A 27,624-nucleotide genomic window follows, 5' to 3' on the forward strand; every position below is an offset into this window, starting at 1 on the left:
CGTCCTGGACGTCCACTGCTGACTGTTCGTCGGCAGTTATGTCAGAGCGTCGGAACGACAACCTGTTTTTTTAAATTTTTTTATTCATTTAGTTCTATGTAGTAACATAGTCTAATATATATTTACAACACAATATTTACATCTATACTTATTCTAACATTATCACTATTATACACTTAATATCCTAATTTATAGGGATTTGGGAGGGCGTAAAGGAGTTGGCCGCCCATAGAGATACATAGCAGCTCTTTGGGGATACCATATGCTCCAACTAGGGAGCGGATATGGAATGATGATGATGATTGAAAACACTGTATTTTTTTTGTAATTTATATTGTAAAATCATTCCCTTTCGTATTGATACACAAATCGTATCGTATCTTGATATTTTTTTGTTACGTCAAGGTAAGATGACCACTATGACCAGTCTTACGCTTGAGGTGCCAGTCCAGGGACTATTATTTTATTTTTTATAAATAAATACACATATTTTACAAAAAAACAAGTAATAACGTAAGTATGAAATATTCTACCATAAAAACACCTTTTTAAATTAATATTTCATGTCAACCATGTCTGGAATCGAACCCAAAACCTCTTACATGGAAAGCTAATGCGCTGACCACTACACCACAGGCCGGCAATATATTGTATAGTGAAAAATATATAATATAATTCATATCAAGCGCCTTGAATCAGTTCAACATCGTTTTATAAGAAAAATTGCATGGAAGATGGGATTGGAAAGAGGAGACTATTCATATTCTGATATGGAGAGGTTTTTAAGCATATCAAGTCTTGAAAAACGCAGATGCATTGCAGATATAATCTGCATGTATAAAATTATGAACTGTCTCATTGATGCCCCTGAAATTTTGCAAAAGATTCTTTTTAACGTTCCCACCCGTAGACTAAGAAATAATGAAATGCTTTTCCTCGGTCACTACAGGACCAATTATGGTGCACAGTCGCCTTTGCCCAGAATGATCAGGCGGGTGAACGATCATCAAGATCTTGATTATTATGGTGTAAGGATGTCTTTCTTTACAAATCAGCTAAAGAATCTGTATAGTTAGCCTATGCTTTTTACTTAATCTAAAAAATCTATCATCTGTCTTTGCTGCTTATTTCTGTTCCTTATATTTTTTTATTCCTTTGTAAAAATTTCTTTTAATTGTAATGTTTATAATGGACTTTGTCCGTAAATAAATAAATAAATAAATAAACAAATAAATAAATAAATAAATAAATAAAACATTTTCTTATTAAAAACAAAACTAACTCGATATTGTAAGACGTCACTGCCTTTTATGTTCACAAGAATTGTTTTTTCTTCCACGTAATGGAAAACGTTTATAATAATATACTTGTACGTATTAAAGTAATATAAAAAAATAAATTTTCCTGTAATATAACATTATATTATATTTTTATATTTTTACTGTGGTTGTAATAAAATGATTATTTAAACTAGTTGGAAACGGGTAATAATTATTCTTAAAGTGACAAATCATAAGCCCTGTAAATGTAGACCTCCAAATTCCTTTATCTAAAATGTTCCCCATCTCTGTTATAATAAGCTAATCTTGATAACTTCCTAAAGGGTTTCGGCTACAAACATTTTAACAAACTCGAATTATTACAATTACACAAATGAAACGCCTAAACAATAAAGGAGTCAATTTTAGGACTTGGATTCACTGCTGCATTACGACGCAGATCTTTAATATAGTACGGAATTGTCTTTTAAGTTGGCGAGGGGTATAAACCTCAGCCCCTAATATTGACCCTCTTCGTCTGACTGGACTCAATAAGACGCAGTAGTTGACACTAAAGACGCCGAATCTTGTCTCAAACATTTGCACGTGCTGAAGGCTTACAGTGCAATCTAAGGCTGTGAAACTGTCTATAGACATGTGTAATAGACCCGGACCACTCGACTGAAAGCTCAGTTTTTTAATACCTCTTGACTAAAGCTTCCATTGCATTTTATTAGATTAATTTACTTGGTATTTCATTACAAAGGCTTTACATTAAATCTTTATCAATGGCGTAACAGACATCCAAGGTTATTTTTTTCGTTTTTTTTAAAGCTTTTTCAATTGGGTGCAATTTTATGAAAACTTTAATTAAATTTTAACGTGGGAACGCTTTTCTTATTCTTTTACTTTCAAATTATTAAGATTAAAATATTTATTTTTAAAACTATGAAACAAAGAATGTTTTTTTTTTTTATAACTAGCATGGATTTAATTTTCTTTTATCCAATATATTTCGTTTTTATAATCCAAGAAGAGTTATTATTTTTGTATTTAATGCTGTTCTTTTTCAAGAAAGAGGCTTATTTTACCTATCCGAGACATATGTACATTGAATTATCAATAGAATTTTTTTTTAATAGAAAACATAAAATATGGTAATTTTTCATTTTTCTTTTACAAATTGTCTAGTTATTATTTTTTAAGTGTTCGTATAATTTCTGGATTTGAATAATGAACTGTGTAATAATAATTATATTAAAATTTTTTAAAAAACATAAAATCCGAAAACCATAATTTAAATCGGGCGTTTTTTTTTACATATTAATGTCTTTGTTAAGACAATCTTAAAAGGTTAGAAATAAGTTACAATAAAAGCATACGTACCAAAAACTTCCAATAATAAATACTCAATTAAATTTAAAATGGAACTATTTTCTAAAAGAATTCCAGTTATGATTTATATCCAGAGTGATTCTAAATTCTAAGTTAACGTACGTCCTGACGATGTGGTGTGTAACCTAGAAACCGGTCGACGTAAGTAATAATTAAAGTGGTTTATACAAATGTATAAACAAATAAGTGGATAATGTTTTTGATATTAAAATGTATTTATTGTCTTTAAAATTACATTATTTTTGTTCCGTGGGACTCAACTCGTGAGAAATAAAAAAAATATCTTGGCGGTGATTAAAAACAATGTACAAAATTCTGTATTTCAACAAACGTATTTTGTTATGTTCATAAATATTTTAATTATATAACGTGCTATTGGGTTTCCGCCCACTAATTTGTTCGTTCAAAAGTAAGCAAATAATATCTTGTGAATATAATAAAATGAAATAACTTCGTATAAAATTAGAGAAATAACTTTGTTTTTTTATGAACCACTTTATTTTTTATAATTTAATAACCGACTGGTTTAGGCGAAAACACCATGCCTCTTCAGGGTTAATTACAAATATATACAATTTACAGTGGGGGTAGAATGGGTGTAGATAATATAAAAGAGGGGTGGTAGAAACTGGGGGTTTATATGTGCATTTAAGGAGAGGGGACATATTCAAAAAAGGACTCTTAAATTTATTTGATTTTTAATAATATTTCAATTGTTTTTTACAGGCATTTTAATGTCTAATATTTATATTTTATTAAGTGTACTTCAATACCATCTTCAAAGTTAAATGAGTGATTATTTAACAAATAACAACAGAGATGGATAACATTTTAGAGAAGGGAATATGAAAGTCTAGGCATTTACAGGGCATCTGACTTGTCGTCGGCTGGTTTCAGCGGCCACTTTACACACTGTGTAACATTCACAAACAAACACACTATGTCACAGTCTACAAACATTTGGACAAACTCAAAATATTGAATGATCATTTGTAAAAATATGTTATGCAAAATCTGAAAAATTTCATTTTTGCCGTGTCTTTTTGGTCATTAAAGTTCATCTAGAGATATATTTTACATGCCCCTTAATTTATTTAAAAATAAATTAAGACTCCTTATTTCTGGCTGCGATACGATCCCACTTACTATTTAATGATTCTCACACTTACACACACCTGAACACTTACTACTACACAATACACATAAACACACATCTACATTTACTCTCATACAAATACACATAAACACACCCATTTGTTGTAACACAATTTAATAATATGTATGATTCTTATTTGGAAACTTTGCTGGTCTGTCTTTAAACTGTATTTTTTACTGTTACCATATCATTGTCGACTGTTTGTTTCTTTAAAATAAATAAATAAATAAAAAATAAAGTGGTACATAAAAAAAAGTAGTTTCATTTAAACAAATGTAATAATAACGTTCCACAAAGTTAGTACTTCAAACATTAAAAATATGTTATTTCTGTTTTTATCTTAATTTTAATGATTATTAAGACAGCTTTATCCATCGCTAATTTATGAATAAATAATCATCAAGTTCTAGATTTTGTAAACATTAATTTGAGTCCTGTCTCAATTTCCGTTCCATCATAAAATACCATTTTGTTTATCACGATGTTCAAAATGTACAGACGTCATTTTGACGAAAAATGTCTGATAATTCAACCCTTATCATACACGGCTGAAGAGATACACTTTAAAACTTCATTATCGCGTCCAATACGATTCTCGTTAATGCCACAATAATCTCTATCTTCTCCCTTCTCCCCTTTCACCTCTCTACATCCTACTCCTTTCTACACATATTCTAGCATATTCCACACATTCACTTCATATCCTCTAAATTCACGAATTTAAAGCTACCTAGATTTTTTTTGTATAAGAGCGTTTGTTGAATTACATTACACAAAAAAAAACTTAATATTTTAACAATATACCTACCCTTTGCAGTAATCTATTGCTTGATTTTTACAATACAGAAAACATATTCATTTTGCAAGAGAGAACACACCCTTAGACTGTCAGGGTAAGCTGGTAACTTAAAATCCATTAAAAAAATACAACAGTTATACCAATCTCTTTGGCGTATCTATCTCTGAACTTTACATTTCATATTTTCTCGAAACGAGTAGAATTTTCCATTCGAAAATTTAAATGTAGTATATGTATATAAAATTCTATCGGCAAAACGATTGTTTTTTTCTATTTACTTTTGACTTAGACGAAAAAAAGATATTGAACGAAATAAAAGTTTACGGTTTACGGACATATTTACAAATTCACATACAAATGTAATTTTAAACTGAATGACATGAGAGAAAATTGTAACTGAAAACTATGCATATATTGCGACCCTTATTCTAAATTTGAAAAAAGTCTATCGGTAAATAAGAAGAGCACGAAAAAGCTTCCTTCTGCTGAATATTGTTAACATTTTTTTTCCTATGGATTACATATTTTGTATGTGTCCGGGCGGATGAAGAATACAGTTTTTTTTTTTGTTTTTTTTTTTTGTTTTTTTTTTTGTTTTTTTAAAAATATTTTTTTACATTTAAGAATTCAGACGAGGAAGTTTTTTTAACTTGATGGCCACTCTAAGGTAAAAATCCTGAAAAAAGAAATCGAGTATAGAAAAAGCCGCCTGATAGTATAGCGGTCTACGTACTCGCCAGTTAATGTGGTCAAAACTCAAAACGAATTTTACTTATCAAAATAATATAACCAATCTATCATTGCGCCTATATGTGAAACATTAAGCAATGATTTTAATGGTAATGATATTTTTAACACTCCATAGGTACAGATAAGAACTAACAAGCTTGATTCGGAATAACAGAGAATAGACGTTTTGTCTTTTTTAGCTCTTTATTTCTCGTCATCACATCAAATGCATTTTTCCAATCTTACTTTCCTTCATTCATCCTCCACTATTTCTCATCACTTTCCTTTTTTCGTTCTCTCTATCTCCTTGTTTTGTCCCTAATTCTTTCATTTGAATTAATATTAATAAAATTGTTGTACAATTTAAATTAAAAAAAATAACAGTCTCTAAGTATTTAACCTGTTACTGTTCTATCTATCCTGTATCTGTCTGGACTCTCATGTACCTAGGTGATATGGAGTTTGCACGAAGCGAGACATCCCCTAATATTAGAAAGGGTTAAAAAAATGCATAGTAGTTATCCGTGGCTTTATCCTACTGCATTCTTCTTGGACATGCTTAAGACCAACAGTTTGCAACTTAAAATGGATGGGTTTTCACCGACCCATCGAAAACTCAGCCATTTAAAAGAGCATCAATGTTTAAGTTTCTGGTGGTTATCTCCGACAGCTTCAGCACAGATAATTTTACCTTTCGGCTTCCAAAACCAACTTGACTATGCCTATTGAAAGAGCAGTCAAGCAGCTGAACATTATCACTTTGGAGATCGACATCTTTTACATTAGAGAGAGAGCAAATATGAAATAGATGACAAAATATGAAAAATATGACAAAATTCGAAAAAATTAAAGAGAGAGCAAAAATATATAGAGGCAAATTAATACTCTTGCTATTAAAGAGTACTATACCTTAAAAATGTCAAACCATTGCTCAGGGAATCCTTGTTTGATATGTTGTTCTAATATAACGTCTTAAGTATTTTGTTATTTGTTTTGTTATTTTATAATATAAATGAATTATTAGTTCAGTTCAATGCCGAAATAAATGCATACTTGCAATACTAAATAAAACAAAATAATTGTTTGACATGTAAAAATTGCAAGAAAATATTACTAGCAGCTTCATCTTCTCTTTCGTTCCTCAGTTCTGAGGACCGTGGTCATTAGTACTCTCTCCAGCCATTCCGTTGACAATGCGTCTCCACCCTTCACGGCTCTGCGCCCTCTCCACAGCTCCATATAGGGTCGCCCGTGACGTTGTTTTCACCTGGTCGATTCATCAAGTTGCAACTCTGCCTCTGCTTCTTCGTCCTGGCACACTACCCGAGATTATTATTCTCTCCTAATTTTCTGGGTCACGTCTAACTATGTGTCCGAAGAACTGCAGAATACATTGGCACTATATGGCCGATGTACGGAGACATTTCGGTAGTCAAATGGCAGAAGGGACCATCTGTATTTTTGTCTATGTTTAAGTTTTCAAAAGTTTAAATTAATATTTCAGTAAATACACGCAGAAAAAAAAACCAGCGTCATTTAGAATGGTAATTTATTATTGAAAAGCAACCCTAAAATATTTTAGTTTGTGGATTAAAGTCTTGAAATTGAGACGTATTTCAGCTCTCCTGAACATTTTTTTAAAATTACAGATGGTCCCTTCTGCCATCTGACTACCGATTTGTTCTTCTGGCTGTCCATAGTATCCTCAGCATTCGACGCCGACACCACATCTCAAAGGCATCTATTCTCTTGTTCGTACGTGTTTTAACTGTCCACGTTTCTGCGCCATTGAGAATATTAATATTTAAAGAAAGAATTGAAGGAATATAGATATTCAAATAAAGGCAGAATGGTGAATGTTACACGGTGGGTAAAGTGGCCATTTAAACCAGCCATTGACAGGTCATAAGCCCTGTAGATGCCTAGACTTCTATATTACCTTTTCTTAAATGTTCTTCATCTCTGTTGTAATATGTTAATATAAACAGCTCCCCAGGGAGTTGAATCCAGTCCTTGTCTACAAAAATTTGGACAAACTCAAAATATTGTTATTACATTGATGTTTTTTGAAGATATTTCTTGACAAAACTCCATAGTTAATGATTTAGATGAAATTATCTTGGACTTAATCCCAATTTTATTCAATAACTTTCCTATAAACGAACCATTTTGCGTGCAAGTTGTAATTATATTTATGTTGTCTGTCCCTTAGTAAAATACTTATGTGTAAAGTGGCCACTTAAACCAGCCAATGAAAGGTCATAAGCCCTATAAATGCCTAGACTTCCATATTCCCTTATTTAAGGTATTCTCCATCCCTGTTGTAATTTGTTAAACTTATGTGATCGTTTTTTATAAATTCAAACCTTGTATCAAATATTATAAAAGTTCAAAATGCTGTTTTTTCATTTCTTTTATTTTTTTTTGCACCACAACAGGCCAGGAGTCCCAATTAGAGTGGTGATTTACATTACAGAACAACCAGGCTTGAGAAAAAACACATTTTAATTTTTGTGTTCTCACCGGGAATCGAACCCGGAACCTTCCGTGCGTGAGTCAAGCGTCTTGACCACTACACCACGGAGGCCGCCACGTTAAAAATTTACTAGTCCTGAAGAGGCCTACTTTGGCAAAAACGCTCGTTGGTCAAATTAAATCAAAGTAAAACTATATATGTAGGTAAAAATGGTCAATGCACTATGTAGTTGCAAATCGTGTTAAAATGGTTGATTGTACAGCGCAGTGTTCAAAATTTGCGCAGTATAATTTATAAAACAAAATAATAATGAAAGTCGAACAACCACATAACCAAAATTCGTTTGAGACACCTACATACAAATTATAAAACAATTCAATTTTGCCGTTTATACTGTATTTGGTCTTTTTAATTAACAAAAAAATATGCCATTGAATAAAGTTGTTTTTTTGTTCCATTCCCTTACATTTATTTATTTTTAACTTTTACTCAAAATTTTAGCGGGTTTCTTGCTCTACAACTTTTTTCAAATTAAGTATAAACAATATAAAATTTAATGACAATTAAATTTAGATTTCAACTTAATCTATAATTAATATCATTATAATAGGGAAGGTATGTATGGAATCATGAAGCAGTAAAGAAGTTGTAAAGAGAAGCAGTTGGGTAATGAATTACGTGAAAAGTTATGTATTGGCTTGAGATATAATATATAAAGAGATGACACTCCATGCAAATCCGAGCTAAAAAGTCGTCCTCAAAGAAAAGGGTATGACATGCGGAGGGAACAAGTGCCGTCACATCATATCACTTCGACTATGGCAAGCAAAACACAATTTCGCGAGTTACTATTTATGAAAAACAACACAATCTTTTGCAATAAACAAATGCCGAAAATTTTCTTTTCATTCATCACAACTTACCATTGATAGATTTTAAGTATTAAACTAATATCTATATTATTAATATTTAAAGCATTTAACTATATGTAATTAAATATTTGTATATAACCACTCACCAATGTTTCTATGTCCACCGGTTTCGAGGCGTACCCGCGTCTTCGTCAGAACACCAATTAAACCAACATGCAAAACCCACTATACACCTTCACCATAGTCGTTGCACAAAAATATAAATCCAACACGACATGCATTTAAATAAGCGCATGCACTGATTAGGACAAACATGCACTGATTAGGTTACGAAAATATTTAATGTTGTGGGAGAAACAGTTGAAAAAAGAGAGAGAGTGAAAGAAGGAGTAAAAAGCATCGTCGTTTTTAACATTCTTTTTAATCACATTTATTATTGTTGTATCAATAATATTAACAATAAATATATTTTTCTAAATTTATTGTTGTAGGGTTGTGCCTTCTATTGGTCAAAATGTTTTTAAAAAAATAGGGTGACCGTTCCACGTCCGCGGGGGTTACCGGGCAGTACTTGAACTTAGACGTTATGTTAGCGGATGTTGTCTCAAGCGGAACAAGGGTTGTTTTGTAAAATGTTTTTGATTTTTTTTCTAAATTTGTTACAATTAACTATGCTTAAAAAGCGACGTGGCTTTCAAGAGCGCTAGAGGGCTCATACATTAAGACTAAAACTATAAAAATATGTCAAAAGAGCGCATATATGTACCCCATCAAAAGATTTTCTTATTTCTTCCAAAAAATAAGTACGCTATATTTTTTACATCTTAAACCCAGTTGCGGTTATTTTCTATTAAAATAAGCTTACATATTACACACATTATTTGAAGATTCTCCAGTTGGAAAACAGTATTTCGAACATTATTTCCTAAGGGCTATTTTTCTTTGAGATGTTACGATTGACATATTTGATCACCATTGATATCACAGGATTTATTGTGGCGCTCGACGTGGCCTTTTTCGTATCATAAATTTCTAGAACTTATCGGCAAGTCGTTATTTCAATTCAATGGTTATGGCAATATATCTAATGAATATTTAATTTTTATAAACTTTTCTATTAACGGTGTATTAAAATCAATGAAAATAAAGCCATATAGTACAACATATCGCGAAGTTAATAATGGTCGTCGTTGGAGTTTATTTCATAGGTGAGAGATATTGTTGTATCACACAGAACCACAAAAAACTCGATTGATTTATTATGTACTATGTAATAACAAATTTATGAATATTTTTTGTAGCCTAACTGTAAACTATAGTCCTTAAAATATAGCTTGATTTAAATGACAGCTGCTAAACTAATGTCACTAGTGATGGAAAATTACTGATCACTGATCATGTACCGATCAAATAGATTTAATCATTTTTTTATGCAAACATGAAACTCTGTTTCCGAAAATTGATATAAAAACGCAAAAACAAGCCTATTATAGTGTGTTTAAGATTATTATTTACTAGAAAAAGAGACATAAGGTACTTTTTTTCATGAATAACAACAAATGAATTCTTTTTTTATTCGATCGATTTACATTGATCAATTAGTTTATCTTTAATATTTTTGCAAAATAACGTAACATTGTAAAAACGTCATTAATAATTAGGTGTATTTTAGTTTTAAAGCTGATTTCCTATAATTATATTGATTTATATGTCAAGCATTGTATTAAAAAAATAGAATAACATGCCAGATACGAATGATTTTTCGTATGTTAATATAAATCACTCCTAAGACGTTACTTCAAAGTTATGTTGTCACTTTTGCTTACAACTGTAATTCTAATCAAGCTATATTTTAAGGGTTATAAAGTGCCCTTCGCCTATGCTATCCATTTTATCCAAATGGACTCCCCCTTACCTATATTAGAAGATCAGACCAAAATTTGCTACGATATTTCAGAAGATCTAGCGATCTGTGTTAATTCTTCATTGTAATTAGGCATTTTGATGCAGCAAACTTCCGTCATCATCACCAAAGTACTTTCGAAACGACCCAAATTTTTACCGGACACGGAGCTATGAGAAGTTATCTATATAGGTTTAAATTAAGGAATGATGACTATTGTCCATGCGATGATATTTCTTTACAGAGTATCTAACATCTGTTTTTTCAGTGCCCATTTTTCATTTTGCAACGCTATAATCTTGAAGCAGAATGCAGGAAAGATGGAACATCCTTAACAGATATCCACACTGTAGTTTAAAGTAGTTATCACGCGCCATTGTTCTTGAACTTTGCAACAATGGTGATTGGACTCATAAAGGTAATAAACCAAAATCAGTGATCGAACATACCATTTCCAAGACAAACAAAAACGGTTTTTTCTGAGTACCTAAGCCTTGTACATGACACATAAGGCTACCAAATACAGGGGTCCAAATATGTATTAAAAAAATATTAAAAAATTAGGCCTTTTAGACTGTTGTGTAGAAAATATATGTACGTAAACATGGTTAAAAATTAATCATCTATGTAAGAAACTGATTGACAACTGAATAAACGAGTTCCTCGTGTAACAATCAATTTCCACTAGCACTTAACCGTAAACTGTTACACTTCCTCATCTACCCTTACCTCTCCACTCCTTTCTAGCCTCCCCCTACAGATGCCTTGGGAGATTATTCCATCCCCAATTTCACGGCGATTCAGGATTGGATGGAAATAGCCTCTGCGACCACCAGACCGTAAGGCATATGAACAGGCCTAATAGCGGATTTAGTATTGTATACTGATCTGTTTATCAAGCTATTTGGTAGTATTTATTTTACGGATAATTAGTAAAAATGTACAAAAAAGATTTGTTGTAATAAAACTGTAATTCAATTTAATATTGAGCGCCATGATAGAATGACTTTTATTAACATCAAATACATAAATACAGTTTGTTATACAGTATTTTTTTTTAACGTCATCATTCAGATAAAGGAAATCTTGAAAATTCAAATTAAACATGGTATGTTTTTTAACGTTTCCCGTTACTTAAGAAGAAGAAAAAACTTATTTACAACAATCGGGAGTGACTTTTTACATGATTTCCTGTATATTTTCTATTAATAAATATTCCGAAAATAACAAATTAATAACATTATAAAATACAACGTTTCCTGTGAATGCCAAGAAAAAAACAATGATTAATATAATTTTCAACCTCTTTCTTTAATATTTAGTATTTCTAACTATTTTTTGCTCCATTTTTTATTTTATTATAGAAAAATATCCCTCTGTTATCCTGTTGCTGTTTTTATTTTAGAAATTACAATATGTATTATACTCGTATACACATATATTAAGCCAACGCAACGTGTAAAATTCCATTTGTTTTCAATTCTTCCATTTGCTGATTTTTGTGAAATTAAGAGAAACGAGGTCTGACTTTTCTTTGTACTAACCTATTCCCTTTCTTTCTCCTTGAATTATCGCACTAAAGCAGTGCTTTTTAACATACTATGGATATTTTTTTTTTTTTTTTTACCATTTTAACCATGAGCATTTCCCTGTTTTTTTTATCTATGGTTTATTATGGAACTAAAACCATTCAAAACCCTGAAAAGCAACCAGTTTGATAACTTTTAAAAACGCAAAAAGTACCCACACAGAAATTTCATTCTGAAACTGTTTCTAAAAAAAATTGTTCAGTTTGAAAGTGCAGAAAACGGGACAACGAATCATCGATTTAGTCAACTTTAGTGAAGCATCATCAATCCGACGAGCAGTTGTCTTTTCGGCACAATATCAGGGAGGCTTCTACAAGAGAGTGACCGATTGCAAATCTGGCGTCCATGCAGTAACTGACCGAAACTCAGTAAACCCTATTGTAATGGACATCAGATCAGATATCCAGAAGCTACGATGCAGACACCAGGACGTGTACATCGACTGGATTGGGGGACACTGCGGAATCTTTGGCAATGGAAAGGCAGACAAAAATGCTTGGGAGGCTATGCTCAAGTAAATAGCCCCTTCAATCAGGACCCTTCAACTCTGGAACGATCGTTATTTGAGTGAATCTAACCGACGTATCACTTAAATCTTTTACCCTACAATTTTGCATGTCCATGATTTCAGGAGAATACAGAAAGCTGGCTACGAGCTAACCCAGATTCTCACGGGTGGTGGTGGGTTCACGAGCTACCTGCATCGCTTCAAGCTCTCCAAAATCGACAGCTGCCCATGCAACGACGATGTCCCTTATCCGTTAATGCATTGTCCTTTTTTAGCTTCCATAGACAACAGCTGGAGGCAGGACGCAGAAACCTGAATAAAGATCTTTGCGACATCCCATCGGTGATAGGTAATAAAGAACTCATACGAGAGGTAGGATCATTTATGGTCAATATAGTGCAGGCAATTGGTAAAATAAACCAAAGTAGGAAACAAAATGCCGAACACTCTTTTAGTGGAACGGAAGGCCGGTTGACAACTGTCAACAGGCCAGCTTCTCTTGAAGAGGTTTAAGTGGTTTTCTCTCTACATGAGCAAATGCTGAGAAGTACCTGATTGGCCCACATTATAATATCTTTCCTGATTCCAACAGTTTGACTTAAGTAATGTAATATAATAGCAGAAAAATCATCTTTTTGAAATATGAACCTTGTATATTACATCAAAGGTAAAAAATCTCATATAAAAAAAATAAAAAAGAGAGCGACAGAAAATCTGTGTTCAAATACCTATTTCTCAAACTTCTGTTCCACCGCTTACCCTTTTAATGAGCTAAAAACCTTTATTGATACGGGTAAGACTGACTAAATTATTTCTACTACAACTCGTTAGCTACGCTTGCCTACTTTACAAGGCATCAAGTTCTCGACGCCCCGGACGTTTATTTGTTTATTTATTTTATTTAACACTATATATACATATTAGTGGACCCGTCAGACGTTGTCCTGCCCGAACGTTAGCTTCCCTGCTATTAGCTTGGAAAAATACTTTTCATTGATAAGTAGGTACCAGGGGCGTGCGGTGGGGTTTTTAATTAGGGAAGCAATTAATATATAAGTAATTGGTACATTATAATATACACTGCCCTTAAGAAATTAAAGACAAACTCATTATATATATGATTAGAAATAAAAACAATAATTTTACATATCTAGTAATAAATTGTAATGACAAACCAACCAACTTCACTTTATATACTATAATAAAAAACTGCGAAGTATTTTGTGGCATAATATTTTATCTGACTAAAATGCAGTGAAACCAAAATACACATTATCTTGTTAAAAAACATGACTTTTCAACGAAAAAGAATTGGTCTTTATTTGAACCCAAAAAATCAACGTATGTAGTAGATTATAAACTTTTTTCTTATAACAAATCAACATTATATTGATGTTATGTTTGAATTAAATTCTAGTTTTTACCTTGTATTTTTACTCTACCATAAAATAACAATTAAACTATTATGTCCAGCGCCAAAATACCAAAATTGCATCCCTGTGCTGCGCGGCGCGCTACACTACATGGAAAATAATGTATTGGTTTGATTCGAGTGCTTCCATTGCCTAGTGAGAAATGAAGTCTGCGCCTGCGCCTGGACTGCGCGTTCAGTACGGCGCTGGAACGGAATTTCGAATTTGCTTCCACCGCGATCGTTCTTCAAATCGATACCCAGCCACCCGGTAGCAAGTAGCAAGTACTCGTCGATCAGTCCGCGCATGACAGCACTGGTAAATGGATGTACGGGAGGTTACGTTGCTTTTTAACATATTTTTATAAGGCTATAGTAAAATTCCGTCACAATTTATCTCTATTATTAATCAAATTATTATTACATAATTTATTGATAGAAGTTTAAATGGTAGGTATTATAACTGATATTTAATTTATTAAATATGCTATTTTATAAACATTATTTGCTAAAATGTAGGGGAACTATTGGTTCCATGCGTTCTATGAACGGACCGCGCATGGTAGGTACCTAACTTCTTGTTTGTGATTAAATTCCAAAACTTAAAATTGATAATATGAAAATATTTTATTTACGTAGGTACCAAGGTACTTGTTTATGGTTGAATTCTTTGGAATTCATGTTTTGACATAAAATAAATGTTTTTCCAAATATGGCATTCTTTTTGCAAACGTCAAACTCCGGTCGTCTCACCAACAAAGGGGTGTACTTATGTATGAATACGGTTTATTTTAATGTATTGAATTTTATATTATTTTAGTGTAACCAAAAATCCAATAAAAAGAAACAAATGGGTAGAAACTTTAAGGAATTTAAGGAAATCTGATTGAGATCCACAAAAAACAAATGCTGTTTGTAAACATTCAAAAACAAACTTTTTTTATACACAAAACAACAACATCTTTCCATTTTTTGTTAATGCGTTCTCCTCGAATGCAACCCTGGTAGATCAATGAATAAAACATTTATGATCCTATATTCTTTTTTACATATTCGATTAAAAATTTTAATATCTGCGAACACGCACAGTGCAAAGATCTATGTTTTTCTGAAAACCGCACGTAAATCGGTTAAGCCGTTTAGGAGGAGTACGGTGACATCACACGTACAGAGGAATTATATATATATAAAGATAAGAGCGAGCATATTGCCTTATAGCAATTTCTTCCTATTGGCATATTGAATCTTATGATTTTATACAAAATTAAAAACTAAGACTATTTAAAAAAAAAAAAAAATTAACACTATTCTATAAAGAGAGGGAAGAAAATAGGAAAGAAAGAAGATGGATAAAGCAACAACTTAAATATTTAGAAAGCGACATTTCAATCTTGACTTAAATGTAAATGAAGAGCGGGCGTCTCTTACAATAGTGGGTAGATTATTCAACGGTTGAGCAGCTACTACTGTGAAAGAGGCAAGAAAATTAGAGCGATGAAAGGGTATTAAAAGGGTCCACTGCTGACTGTTTATCGGCAGTTCGTGTCAGAACTACGGGACGTGAACCTGACTTAGGAGGACGCACAGGAGCTGGCAGCCGACCGAGTTGCTTGGAGAATCTTCGTGGACACCTATGCTCCAACTATGGAGCGGATATGGAATGATGATGATGATGATAATTTTTCCTGCATACTAGGCAATCCATGAAAATAATTTAAGACTTTTATTATTCTTCTTAAACCAGCTTGTTTAATCAACGATGTTTTGAGTTCGTCCAAATGCTTGCAAACAGGGAATTGATTTCACCTCCTTAGGAGTTATCAAGTTTAACGTATTACATCAGAGATGGAAACCGTTTCAGAGAACGGAATATGATGTCTAGGCGTTTACGAGGCTGATGACCTATCAATGTTTGCTTTAAACAAGGCACTTATGCGTACATCCACCGCATCGCACCAATTTTTATGACACCAAATTGCGTTATTAGGTGCAAGGTGCTAGTGATGGACTATTGTATTTTTTGGCTAGAAAAAAATGACTTTTCTCCGAGAGATCCTTCAATAAAAACGGTTTTTGTTTGCGTCATTAGTGACCATACGGCACAGTAACAGATTGGGTACATGGGCATGTCAATAAATGAAATCGAATCGATTCATTTAAGGAGAATAGGGACAGGTTAGATAAACACAGTACGGGAGGATAAAACATTACGGAGCAATGTTGCCGTTTAAACTTTGTGACCACTCGTGACGTCACTGTCTGCGTTCCCGCAGGACCACGGTGACCACAATATATAAACTATTGGGACAAGTAAGAAATATTTTGTTTCCCATTAATAAAAAGGAATATTTTTATGTTTTATTAATATTTTTTATTTCCTTTTTTAATCACTACAACATAAAAATACCATATAATCTTTTACAGAATATTTTATTTTCTCTTTTTTATGAAACACAAAAATATTATAACTGTCTATTTATTATAGGAGCAAAAACTCATCAACATTTTCTTGTATACCCAATAACAGGCTGTGGGATTTTTTTGTGTACTAGTTTTACTTTTAATATGTATTTCATTGCTTTGTAATTATCCTTTATTTTTTTTTAATATTCTGTTTTACCTCTTAAGTATATTGTATAAAAATTTAAATAAAAATAAATAAATTAAAAAGTGTAATGTAAAAAACAAATTATACATGTTTAATGTGTATGGTTTATTTTGTATGCTATATTTAAGTTACTTTAAAACGTCCTAGAAATTGTATTTTATTATTTTAATTTGATTATTTTTCAAGTATTTTTTTAATTTGAAAATTTATTAACTTACCCTTATGGATTATTACGTGAATTTTACAAATATATGTTAATTTTTTTACACAAATTCTGTCGAGTCTTTTATTTAGTTTTATATTGTAGTTAATTGTATAATTTCAGTCTCAGATTTATTAGTCTCGGTTGTACTTGTCTCGTTTTGGAATGTTGTATGTGATATTGTTCTGATTTAATGTAACTACTTTTTTGATACTATATTTATTTTTTGTAACTTTATTTTGCACCGCCTAAAAAGCCATAATTAGTTAGTGAATGTAAAAACAAATCTTATTCGAAATATATATAAACATTTGATCACAGTCCGTTTAGCATAAATATTTTTCAAGAACATATTTTTTAATTGATCTATGAACTAATGTAAAGTAAAATAAAGTTAACCATCATCTGTTTGGTGTGATGCAGTATGAGCTCGATTAGTTCTGATATTTTGGCAACCGTTGCAGAGCCATCTTTAGAGTAAACTATGTTTTGTGTAGAAAGAAATATGTGTTTATGGGCTGGAATTTTGCGTGTCACAGTCGGAAGTAGGTACATCCGCCGTGAGTTTATTATAGGTGGCAAGTAGTGCCGGAAACCACTGAAAGTTATTATTTCAGAATTTAAAAAATCAGAAGGAAAACCTTAAGGTACAGAGCTAATTTAATAATTGTAAGAACCTAAACGTATTTAGTTTCAACACTATACAATTATAAAACTTATATTTAAAGCGCTAACTTTATCGTTATTTATTTTATTTAGCTCTGATCCGTGAGTGGCTAGTATCCACTTATCCGGTATCATTTTCTAATAGTGAGTTATTTAAAACTCTTTAAAAATGGCAACCAAAATTGAAATTTATTGGTAAATTATAAAAACGCTAATATTTCTTTTAAATAATAAAAAAATTGTCTGTTCTTTAAAATTTCAATATTATTTGTCAATTATAAAAAGGTTTTTTTTTCAGTACAAGTGTTGATAAATTGTCCCTCTAAATTGAAAAGCGTGCGTTCTCCAGCGGGGCGTATCTCCTCTAAATAGTTTTAAAACGTCTATTCAGGAATGCCAACCGAACCGTTCTATCCGTAGTCCTGATGCTGGGCAGGTATTTGGTCTGAGGGTACGTTTTAATTCAGGTCGCATAGTTGCCAACCCTGGCCACTGCAATACAGAGTGGAGGTGGGGGGGAATACACTGATACCAACTTCACATACTGCTCGACTCATTGACATATTAATACATAGACATACCCTAAGCCCTCAAAAATGATGGGAAACTCATGGCCAAACGCTCAGTCATGCCCAACGCTTAGTTATTCGTTCTTCGATCACCAGCTAGGCGTGACGTTTTAAATCAAAACAAAAATGCCTGCTTGTGTTATTAAAACGTGTAAAAATCTTTCGGATAAACATTTATTTATTTATTTAGGCTTTTACATATTTTTCCATACATATATACAAATAAAGACAGACATTTTTTTTTACAAAAAAGTAGCAAAAATATATAAATGATTTTTAGAAGAAAAAGAAAAATATCAAAAATATCATCTTTACATATTAGTATAAAAGTGGAAAGAACAGAAGTGCATTTTTAAATATGAAGACAGAAATGCATTTTACACAAAGAAAGGAGCAAAAAATAAAAATGAATTAAGAAGAGAAAGAAAAATAAAACTAAAATTAAAAAATCATTACATATTCGTAGAAAATAAATAAGGATACAGAATAATACATACATATATTGCAGTGGCAAACAGGAGTACATTTTTTCATGTAGGTTGTATTAAAATAATCTTAAAATTAGAAGAAGTTAGAAAAACACTTACTTAGAAAACATATATGAGTCAATAAACGGTAAACAATTGAAAGCAACATAGTATTATTTAGGTATTACAATTTGAAGATAGTAAATTGATATACTGCCTTTAAAAAATCAAAAGTGTTAAAATAAATATATCTAACAATGTTTGATTATGTCCAAATGCTTGCAGACTGGCTGGATTTCCCCCCTAGGGAGTTGTTCGTATTTAAATTTATTTCAACAGAGAGGGAAAAAGTTTTTGAGAAGGGAACATGGAAGTCTAGGCATTTACAGGGCTTATGACCTGTCATTTGTTTGAGAAATTAACGCATTGCTTTTTTTACCTTAAATTTGTGTTATAATTATATTTTTTCCCATCGTGCAACATTACGCAGCGGCATCACGAATGCGCGCGGCGAAAGTCGAGCATGGTGGGGGAATAATTGGACACAGTCCGATGTTTTCAAATATGATTCTACGTTTCTTCTGGATTTTTCTTATTCTATGAAGAAAGCATAGTATATAGAGTAGATAATTAAAAGGTCATTTACCAAGAGTAATTGAATGAATGATCTTTGAACTTTAAATTTATTTATTTATTTGATCATTCAAAATTACATTGGTTTAAATATTTATGAACTTATTAAGGCTTGTTAGGCTATGCCCGTGTCAAGCCACCGTAAATATCAATAAAAATACAAAGGTAAATTATTTAGATCAAAGTATAATGACATAGAATAACAATCCAGAAAAAAATGTAAATGTAATAAATAATCAAATTAAAAAGAATACAATGCAAAAAAATATACTCAGAAATATTTTTTTTAATATAAATGATACAAATTAAGAATCACACATAATCAAATATACAAAATAGTGGTATCATTAAAATCAACAAAATAATAGTAAAATATAGTAGTATAAAAAAAAAACAAAATAAGAGTATAATTTAAATCAACGGAAAAAGAATATATATATAAAAGCATCATTGAAATGATAATTGAGATATGTTTTCTAGAAACTCACTCAATGCTATAGTAAGAAATAGGAGCAATACATCATATGCTAAATAATAGTTGGTACTAAATTAAATTATACAAAAATATATAATGAAAAAAACATAAAAATTATCAATGTATATAAAAAGCAAATAAAAGTAAAAGTATGGAAGTATAAAAAATTATATTGCGTTCGCATAATGAGGATAAATATTGTTTCATAATAATAATTATAACTTTTACAATAGATACTAGTGCTAAAAGGTTATCAAGTGAGTAAGTGATTTTCATTTGATTCTACATTTTGGAGGTATCAATAATTGCCGAAATAGCTCAGTTGGGAGAGCGTTAGACTGAAGATCTAAAGGTCCCTGGTTCGATCCCTGGTTTCGGCAAACATTTTTTTTACATTTTGGACTTAAACTAAATAAAATGTACAGTTTTTAATATACACTTATAGATTTTAAGTTTCTGATTAACAATATAGTATATGTTCTTTATTTTCCTTTTCTTTTCCGATTTCCTACTGTTTTTTGTAGTATTTTCAGCTAACTGTGTAAGTTTAATAAATGGTGTTATTCAATGTATTAGAAAAAAAATTCATACTGAAATGGTTCTTGCAACATTTACATGTCAATCAAATAGTTTTGATACAAGTCTTTAAGAGGAAAGGAAGAAAGGATGTCGGCCTCGTGGTGTAATAGTTAGCGCGTTAACCTGCCATGCAAGAGGTCTCGGGTTCGATTCCCGACATGGTTGATGTAATATATTAATTAAAATAAGTGTTTTCACACTAGAATATTTCATAGTCCCTGGACTGGTACCTGAAGCGTAAGATTGATCATCGTATCTTCATGTAAAAAAAATATCAAATACGCTGCAATTGAAGTACTAATTCAGTGGCCTATGCACCATTAGGTGCGGAAAGGAAACGATGATGATGATGACGAAGAAAAGATGCAAAATGTAATAAAACTAAAACACAGTGAATTGAACAAAATTGCTGTAGAAACATCAAATCAAGGCATTCATTTATTTTTAACAACAAAATGTTATTTTTATTTGTTTTTAAATAAAAAAAACCTCAATTAAAAATGGGAAATATTTTTTTTTTAAATAATCATGAAAATCCAAATACTGTTTTTTGTTGGAATTAATATTTTCACTTCTTATGAGCCTTCTACTAATAACATTATGTAACGTAAAAATACGAATTGCTGCGTAATCTTGACAAATTTGGCGGTTGTGGATAACCGCAAATAATCGTTGAATTTATCATAAAATCGTTTGCTGTTATTTTTAAGCATTGAACTACTATATGATTTGGTAAGTTTGACGTTCGTGGTTATTTTTAAACATGGATTTACTTTAAAATATTAATAAATTTGACGTTTGCAGTTATATTTAAAATTGGATATACTATTTATAATATTAATAAAGTTGACATTTACAGTTATATTCGAACATGGACCTTGAAATTTTGAAGCAATTAGGCAGGGCTGAAAGTGAGTGAGGTGGTTTCTCGGCAATCCGGCGTATATCGGACCAGAGTACTGTCAGATTGCTGAAAATGAGGGATTACTGGAAATCACTAATAACGACGCATTTAAGCAGCAAGAGTGATGTTTTGTTAACACGTATGTATGTAATACTATATAATTCACTACAATAATACTTACACGCAACTTAAGAGTTAACTTAAACAGTTAAAATAAACGCCAAGTAGCTGCTTGTATAAAAACGCCTGATTACTGGCAGGGCCAGAGAAGTGAAGTAACGGATTATATAGAGAGTACTGTAATTTTTTGGATATTTGTAGCACTCACTTTGTGGTTAATGCAGATGCAGTTCTGTTAGCAAGCAGCAAGGCTAATTTGCAGCAAATAGTCTCTAGAATGTATGATGTATGCCTGGAGAGCGAATTAGCGATGAACGAAAGTAAGTCAAAAGTGATGGTATTTGAAAGGGATAGTGAAGTTACTGACTGCAATGTAAACAACAAATGTTTCGAGCTAGTAGAAGAATTTTTGTATCTGGGAACCATGTTTCTAAGAGATGGAATAGTAGAAAAAGATGTTGAAAGAAGAGTGAATGCGGGCAACAAAATGAACGGAGCACTAAGCACAGTAATTTCTAATAAAAATATGTCAATCGAAGCCCGGAATTAACTAGTGATATCAGCTTGAAAGTACCTCTTCGAAATACTCGGCAGCTAACGTTATTTTTTGAATCTCCTGGCAGTCACAATTATTATTACAATTCACCAATACCTAGACTACACCGGCTAGGTAACGAGTATGGTGAAGTTGATATATTTTGTCTGTCTTTATATAAATATAGGTTAAGTATTCAAAAGGTTATAAATTAATTTATGTAAAATTTCTTAATATTTTTCTTTATTTACTATTTCTTTTTCTCATGTATCTCTTTAATAATGTATAAACTTATATGTATGTATATGTATGCGTGTATGTTTTCATATGTAAATTTTTAAAATATTTTTCTATGTACCATATACCTATGTTGGTACATTTCCTGATTTTTACTTATTATTGTATCTTTTAGCTTTTCTTATGTTATCTTTAATTTTAACCAAATTTACATACTCATGTTTCACTGCTGCACTTAAATAAAATTTCTAAAATATGTAAGAGCCCATTAGGCGTGTAAATCAATAAATAAATAAACTGGCAGTGCACAACGGAGTTTTAGTCCCAACACTTATGTATGGAAACATGGAACTGGCAGAGGAAGGATGAAAGCCGAGTGAACGCGGTTGAAATGCGATCTCTCAAACGAATGTGTGGGAAATCAATGTATGACAGGGTTACGAATGATGAAATCAGGCGAGAGTGTAAATCTGAGTCAAGTATAATTGATAAGATTAAGAAAGGGTCTCTGAGATGGTTTGGTCACGTAGAACGAATGGACGACGAAAGAATGGTGAAACGAGTATTTATGGCGAAAATGAACGGCAACGTGAGACGAGGACGACCGAGGAAGACGTGGCATGATTAGATAAACCAAAATCTTAAGTCTGGGCATGTCAAAAGCAGACAGAACCGAAGGGCATGTATGACAAGATGTATGAATGTGGAAGAAGCTAGGATTGTATGCCAGGATAGACGTGTGTGGTGGTCCATTCTCTCTGCCTATATATGGCGTGATGGTAGTAGTAGTAGTAGTAGTAACTTTGTGGTTCATTTTTTTTTTTTTTCTTTTATTCAGGAAACAAAGAGTACGGTTATATAGTATTACATTTTACACAGTTAGGCTTAACTTTAATGGAGCAATGAAGTTTCCATATTATATTACAATTGTATCTAAGGTTATCAATGATCTATTTTTAATACAATAATAATAAATACAAAAAAGAGAAGGAAAAAAAACATATATGGAAGTTGTTTAAAAATTAAAATCAAAGTAATTTTTTTTTAAAGTTTGCAGTCAGTATTTACAAATGGAAATAATATTAAAAATGAAGAAACAAATTTAGTAAAAGTAATTAAAAGGTAGAAATTGAAATAAAGAATGAAAAACATGCTCAGATGTAAAAAAAAAACATTTTCAAAAAGGAAAAACATATAAATATTTTAAAGGACTCAAAAAAACGATAAAAAGAATCTTTAAATGAAATATAAGACAATAATTTTAAGTTAATTTAAAAAAACATCTTCAAAAGTAATGACACATTACAGTGAGAGCAGAAATATATTGATTTTATATACATATGCAATATAAGTTATTAATAGAAGTTTAAAAGTATAAAAACATGTAAATGCAGCAGAGAAAAAAAAAGGATAACAGGTTTAGAAATAAATCTTTATAATTTGAAAAATCAATATAAGGAGAAAATTTTAAACCAAAGGTAGTTGATAAAATTTCATTAAAGCGTTATATTTTAGAGGTGCGCTCAGCCACCGTACCGGCTGGGCGTGAATTATAGTTCCTTTCTCCAATCGTAGCTTTAAACTGGAAAATAAGTTGTTAACTGTTAAAAAAAACATTGTTTTAGTGTTTATAAGTGGTTGATGTGTAGACAAAAAGTAGAAAAAGAAGATTATTCGTTTTAAAGCATCATTTTGCACTTAATTCTTACTAAAATATGTGACAAGTAATGAATAACAGAAACTTTTAAACAACAGTGAGCCTGTTACTTTAAAACCATATACATCAGAATAGGTGAAATAATTCAATAATATGAATCTCAACCGCAACAGCAAAGGTTTCAGACTTCACAAACGTCAATAGATGGAAGAATCGAAGGAATAAAGATGTCCAAATATAGGCAGAATGGTAAATGTTACACAGTGTGTAATGTGGCCACTCAAACCAGCCAATGTCAGTCATTAAACCCTGTGGATGCTTAGACTTCTATATTCCCTTCTCTAAAAAGTTATTCATCTCTTTTGTAATATGTTAATATTAACAGCTCCCTAGACGGTTGAATCCAATTCTTGTCTTTAAAAATTCGAACAAACTCAAAACATTTTTGAACCATAGATAAAGCTAGAAATTTAAAAAAATAATTTTTCAAAAATACAAAATTTTCGTGTTAAAAAGTCAGTTATTTATTTAACTACGCATCTCTTCGACAATCCTTCTGAAAAAAATTAAGTCCACGTTTCGCTTCGTTGAGACGTGAAGGACACACAAACAAACAAACACACTTTCTTATTAACGATATTAGTACAGATATGTTAATTTTAGTTTCGGAAGTCTTAGACGGAAATAAACAATTATTCTGCGGAACAAAGGGGTAATTATTAAATCGGGGTGGCAAGGAAACTTTTCATGTCTACTTCTCCTTCTAGAATAGTTGACCCCGTCATACTTTTGAAATAAATTAATATTCAAATTAGATTATGGCGACTAGGTTGCATCCTGCATTTTCCTACCGAGTCTATTTTCCCCCCTCCATCAAAAGTAAATTAGTTTGCGAAAGTCGGATGGTAATAATACAATTTATAAGTTGAACAGACCCACAAACATAGGGCATGCACTTATTTTGTACGATCCATAGGAAGAAAAAACTGTTATGCTATAAACAAATAAACAAATAAAAGTGCTGGTAAACATTTTTATAAGGAACTAGTGGACCCGAGAGACATTGTCCTGTTAAAACGTTAGCTTGCCTGCTCGAAAAAATACGTTTCATTGATAAGTAGTTACCTAGGTGATTAAATTTCAAAACTAAAAATTATCAATATTCAAATATTGAATTTAAGTAGGTACCCGGGTACTTGTTTATGGATGAATTCCAAAACATACAATAAATATTTTTTTAAATATGACACTCTTTTTGCAAATGTCAAACTCCAGTCTTCATTCCAACAGAGGGGTGTACTTATGTAGGAATTCGATTTTTTTAATGTATTTTATTATTTTAATATTACCAAAAATCAAGTTAAATGAATGGGTAGAAATTATAAGGAATTTAAGAAAATAATCTCATTGAGATCCACAAAAAACAAATGCTGTTTGTAAACATTCAAAAACATTTTTTTTTATTCACAAAAAACAACATCTTTCCATTTTTTTGTAAATGCATGTAACCCTGGTAGATTGATAATAAAAACATTTACGCTCCTTACTTCTTTTTTACATATAAGATTGAACACGCGAACACGCACAGCGCAAAGATCTATATTTCTCTAAAAACCGCACTTAAATCGTTGTTTAGGAGGAGTTCAGTGACATCACACGTACAGAGGAATTATATATAAAGATGTGGAAGTCTAGGTATTAACAGAGCGTAAGACCTACATACTAACAGCTTCGTTCGTATTCCACCCTTAATATTATGGCATCGTGTCAAAAAGTTTCTAAAAAATTATGAAAAACTTGAGATTACTCGCAATTTTAAGTAAGTTTTTTACCAACAAATTTCCAATTACAGAGTTGGAGTACATTTTATTTGATTAATTGTTGCGCGGTATGGTCGATAATCCTGATTATGATGAACATTGGTCTTTATCTTCCATAAATGAATTATTAAACTCAATAAATGAAAACGAAAAACGGTTGGAGTATTTTTAGATCTTAGTAAGGGTTTCGATAATATTGACCACATGCAACTATTAAACGAACTAGAATGTAAAGGCAAACGTGGTATTGTGTAACAATAGTTCAAATCGTATTTACATAATAGAAAACAGAAAGTAATTATGGAAAAAATAAATTTCATGTCATGTATTCAAGAAACATTTGAATTTTATTGGAAAAGGGTGTACCACAAGGAAGTATTTTAGGGCCTCTACTGTTTATAGTTTATATAAATGAGCTACCCAATTTTTTTAAAATACGCTGTACTATTTTTGTGGATGAAACAATATTATTTTTTGACTTCACGGGGGGATTCAAACAATATTTTTATAGATATAAGTAAAGAATGTCAATGCCAATCAGTAGCAAATTGGTTTCCATGTATAAACTTATCTTTAAGTAAAGAGAAAACAAAAATTATTCACTTACGGCCAAACCAAACATCCCCATAAAATTTCAATATAACAATAATTTCTAAAACAATAAAAACCTTCTCACTTTTCTCTTTTAGGTATTAAATTAGACGGCCACTTAAATTGGAAAGATCACGTAAAGACTGTTGTCGTGAAAATAAGCAGTTATGTATGTGTATTAGACAAACTGAATAAAATAGCAAACAATGAATGTGTTATGTCCACTTATTATGCATAAACATGTATATTCAATTTTGAAATATGGTATTATTTTTTGAAGAAATTCTACTAATGTACAGGATATTTTTGAAATTCAATAAATACTCGTATGTGTTAGGAAAATTGTAAATGTTGATAACCTGGCTACAACTAGGTCAAATTTTATTAGATTAAATTTATTAACAGTGATTGGTATTTATATAATGAAAATATGTCTTTTTGTTAAATCAAGACCTGAATATTTTAGTACACAGGAAAAAATACACTTTCACAACACCAGGAATAAAAGAAGATTAAAAATTCCACTAACAAAACAATCACTTATACAAAGAGGGCCCGTATGCATGACAGTAAAAATATATAATAAACTAAAAATTAAGGAAATAAATTTTGTTAAAAAATTTACAGGTGTGTTAAAAGTGTTTCTAATCAATAAATGTTTCTATAAAACGAATTATCGTAATATTTTGAAGATGTAATAGAATAATGTAAAATGTATTGAATATAATTAATGAAAGCAATATACACAATAATCTTGTTTTTACTGTTTGTGTTTTTCTGAACTTTTTTTTTTTTTTTTCAAATTGATTTTAATTTAGTTTTGGTAAGACTGTAAGAAATTGTAAGCGGCAATAAGTCCGCCATCTAACTGTGTATACCTTTGTAATTATTTTAGTTTGTATGACATTATATATTACGGTTAATAAAGATTTATTATTATTATCATATTATTACGTTCCTGATAATTATCTAAGACAGCGTCAGCATAGATCGATTCATATTCCGATCGACAAGACCAACCTCCCAATGATTATGTCTGTTGGAGGGGCTACAGCTATGCTGAACAGCATCGCTCTGGATGTTGATCTGTTCCATGTATGCATGGGGTTTTCCGAAGCAGGGTTCTCCTACTACTTTGACAAGAGCCACTTTCCTGTATTTTTTTATTTTTATAACATATACGTCTTGATTTTTAGTTTGTTATGCATGTGTTATTTAAAATAAATTAATTGAATTTGGAAAAAGAAATATAAAAATGTTTTTTTTTCTTTTCTTTTCTTTTTTCCTTTTCCTATGCACCATTAGGTGCGGAAAGGGAATAAAGGTGATGATATCTGTACTTTAAAGAATAAACCACTAGAGTCACATTAAATATTAAATCACTTGTACAGTTTAAAGTAGGTTTGAGGTCTTATATTAGCATGGAAGGAGCAGATAGACACATTCTTTTTTAAAAAAAAAGTT

The 27,624-nt window shown here is 31.1% G+C and overlaps 1 non-coding gene across 1 annotated transcript; it reads left to right on the forward strand.

Annotated features, from left to right (window-relative positions):
• Positions 1-20,024: 20,024 nt before the first annotated feature.
• On the forward strand, positions 20,025-20,097 carry TRNAF-GAA (transfer RNA phenylalanine (anticodon GAA)). The gene has a single exon. It is a non-coding gene; the product is annotated as a tRNA-Phe (tRNA).
• The last annotated feature ends 7,527 nt before the right edge of the window (positions 20,098-27,624 follow it).

The sequence above is a fragment of the Micrasema longulum genome, unplaced genomic scaffold (genome assembly GCF_059751315.1).
Source record: "Micrasema longulum isolate JH-2025_06_02 unplaced genomic scaffold, ASM5975131v1 h1tg001118l, whole genome shotgun sequence".
In the NCBI taxonomy this organism is placed as follows: Eukaryota; Metazoa; Arthropoda; class Insecta; order Trichoptera; family Brachycentridae; genus Micrasema; species Micrasema longulum.